This window comes from Nicotiana tabacum, chromosome 9 (assembly GCF_000715075.1).
Source record: "Nicotiana tabacum cultivar K326 chromosome 9, ASM71507v2, whole genome shotgun sequence".
Classification (NCBI taxonomy): Eukaryota; Viridiplantae; Streptophyta; class Magnoliopsida; order Solanales; family Solanaceae; genus Nicotiana; species Nicotiana tabacum.
Window position 1 is genome coordinate 41,291,362 of NC_134088.1, and position 3,705 is coordinate 41,295,066.

The window sequence follows — 3,705 nt, forward strand, 5'->3', positions numbered from 1 at the left end:
TTTTGGTTCACGACATTAAGCTATAATGTTTCTCATATTCGTATTATTGTTGTGATATATTTGAGCCATGTTTGAAATTACGAAGAGGCTAAATCCCGGAATAAACTTGAAAATTGCTATTTTTGTGATAAAGTTGCCGAATTGAGCTATGATAGCACACTTTGCACAAGCCTACACTTTAGCATGTTATTATACCATTCCAGAAGCATGAAATCTGATGAAATCTGATATGCAGATTTTCTATGTGGCGCAGGAGAATTATAGAAGTATTTCTCGTGGATGATTATGTTTGAGAGATGTGTTAGTCATACGAGTAGTGGAGTTGGGATCATCTATGGTGATTCATGTGCTCGATGGATTTGGAGATTGAGAGTTCTCAGAAGCAGATTGTTTCGCGGTTGCGGACTGTGAAGATGTGGCCAAAGTTAGCCAGATGGTAGTATGTGTTATGGTCAGGTTATTGTGGACTTTTAAAGGGTTATTTATCCATTTAGGGATTACCGGATTTGATTTGGGGGCCCATTTGTAGGCCCAATGAGGAAGTGAATGCTACACCGGGTCGGATTTTGTTTACTCAGCATTGTTAGTGTTGATGGGTGTGTCATTCGGTTAGAGTTGAGCTTGTTTATGTTCTGATATGTTCTATATGTTACTCTTCTATGCTACGTTGAGTTGTGATCTGTTGGTTATTTGCACACATGATGTGGTTCTATTTGGGCTTTGTGGCGGAATTCGAGCAAGATAGCTCTTGGGGTGTTGAATGGCTAATTGCGCCTCGGTTATGGTCTTTCTGGGTTGCGGTATATTGTGTTATTCATTTCTCCATGGCTATGGTCTTGCACTTCGTGTGTTTGTTGTTTATTCACGTTTTTCTTTCATCATCGACAGTGTACGAAGGTTTTGAATGAGGTTTTATTTGATGTGAGGTTTATTATAGGTATCGGGTTTGTTTTTGAGTAGCTATTGTGATCGGAAATTATTGCTACGAGTATTCAAGTTATGTGGTATATCATGTGATTACATCTTCGGTTATGGCTATGGCTTGATACAACTTGTTCAGACTTATACAGTGTGTAGATGCGAGGTTCAGGTCTTGTAATGAATTCCAGAGGTTGGAGATTTGGTTCTAAGGTTTAGGGGCTAAGGTTGAAGTAAGGATCTTCAGTTAGGTTATGTTGTTAGGCTTATATTGATTGGGGTGATGTGGGATCACCCACGGGTAGGTGCATGGTGAATTTTCACAGTGATTTGTTAGCTTTGGAATGACTCTTGGCACGTCCGAGGACGAACGTATGTTTAAGTGGGGGAGAATGTAACGACCCGACCGGTCGTTTTGAGCATTTGCATTATGTTCAGATGTTTGAAGTCTTGAGTAACTTCATATGATGCATTATGACGTGTGTGAATTATCGTTTTTTGTTTTCAGGTGATTCGGGATTGATTTGGAAGAATGATTCTCAACTAGGAAGCTTTAAGTTGGAAGAGTTGACCAAGTTTGTCTTTTGAGTATTTGACCTCGGATAAGAGTTTTGATGGTTCCGTTAGGTCCGGATGGTGATTTTGGACTTGGGCGTATGCCCGGATTTGCATTTTGGATGTTTCTCGAAGGTTTTGGTGTTAATAGGAGATACTTGGCAATTTGAAGGATTGGAATGTTCAGAAGTTTGACTGGGAGTTGACCTTGATGATATCGGGTTCGGATTGTGATTCCAGGAATTTGAATAGCTTTGTTATGTCATTTGGGAATTGTGTGCAAAATTCGAAGTCATTCTAAATTGATTTGATGAGGTTCGGCACGAGTTTTGGAAGTTGAAAGTTCAAAAGTTCTTCAAGTTTCATTTGAGGTGCGATTCATCATTTCGATGTTTTTATGCATGATTTGAGGCCTCGAGTAGGTCCGTGTTATGTTTTGAGGCTTTTTGGTATGTTCGGATGGGGTCCCGAGGGGCTCGGATGAGTTTCGGACGTAGTTCAGTTCATTTTGCTTCATGTTGCATACCTGAAGAGGGTCTGGTGCTGCTGTTTCCGCATATGCAGAGGAATGGACACAGATGCGGACCAGTGGTCGAAGAAACAGGAAACGTCTGGGTGAGGAAAGGTCACATAAGCGGAATTGTGAGCGCATCTGCGGAAGCGCAGGAGCGGTTGTCTGGAGCGCAGAACTGAGGATGTGCGTAAGAGCGGATGATGGCTCACACCTGCGATGTCGCAAAAGTAGATATGGTTCCGCAGGTGCGAGAGGTCGGGATTTCAGTGTATTTCCATAGAAGCGGGTCTTTTTTCGCAGAAGCAGCACCGCAGAAGTGGTAGGTGGTCCGCAAAAGAGAAATGTCTGGGCAGAAGCTTATAAATTTGAGGGTTTGATCATTTTGTCATTTTTCGAGTTAGGGACTTCGGATTTGGGCGAATCTTGGAGGCGATTTTAACCACATGGATTGGGGTAAGTGTTTTCTACTCGATTTTGATTATATTTCATGAATCTATCTTCGATTTTGGAATTTGGAATTTTAAAGAGAAATTGGGGGGTTTGTCTAAATTTTCCTAAAGTGAAATTTTGAGTTTTGAACAACGATTCGGAGTCGGATTTGAGTGAAATTAGTATGGGTAGAGTCGTAATTGAATAAATTGTCGAAATTTGTAAAGTTTTTTTGGGTTTCGAGGTATATGTTCAGGTTTGACTTTTTGGTTGACTTTGAGTTTTGATTAAAGATTCGACCTTTATCATTTGGGGTTGTTTCCTTAGGCATTATTTGATGTATTTGGGTTGCTTTTAGCTAGTTTCGAGCCGTTCAGAGGTTGTTACGCGTAGGATGGCATTTCTAGAGTGTCGTTTGGCTTTCTCGGTATTTTGTTTTGGCTTGTTTGAGGTAAGTGTTCTATCTAAACTTGGTTGAGGCACTAGTTGCCTGAATTATTTGTGATAGCTATGTGCTACGGGTGCGCATATGTGTGGGGTTTGAGCTCATGTGCGAGCACCAGGGTATTTATCCATGCTCGGGGTAGTGCTTAGGCTATGATATTCCTAGAGTCGATTGTTAAGCTTTAAGCTATAATGTTTCTCATATTCGTATCATTGTTGTGAACTATTTGAGCCATGTTTGAGATTACAAAGAGGCTAATTCCTGGAATAAACGTGGAAACTGCTATTTTTGTGATAAAGTTGTCGAATTGAGCTATGATAGCACACTTTGCACATGCCTACACTTTAGCATGTTATTATACCAGTCCAGAAGCATGAAATCTGATAATTATTCATCATATACATGTGATCTCGTATACTTGCTTCTGTGTGATATGATTGGGACTGGATGCCTGTAACCACGCCGGGTGGATTGAATTGTTATGCATGTGACCACGCCGGACGGATTGTGTTGATATGCATGTGACCACGCCAGACGGATTGTATTGTTATGCTTGTGACCACACCGGGCGGATTATGATATTGAGCATGTGACCATGTCGTGGTTGTAGCATGTTGAATTGGTCGTGCTTGCGTATGGATAAGGATCCATCCCCCTAGGGTCACCCTCTCATGTTTCTCTCTTGATGGTGTACACGCGGATAGTGAGAAACCGACAGGTTTCTGGTTGATGTGGGCTCTGGGAGAGCTGGTTACTATTATTAGATCGGGTTGCACGCCGTAACGAACTGATAATTTGTTATTGTATTTCATCTTTACTTGCAATTTCCTTGGTTGTTTTCCTG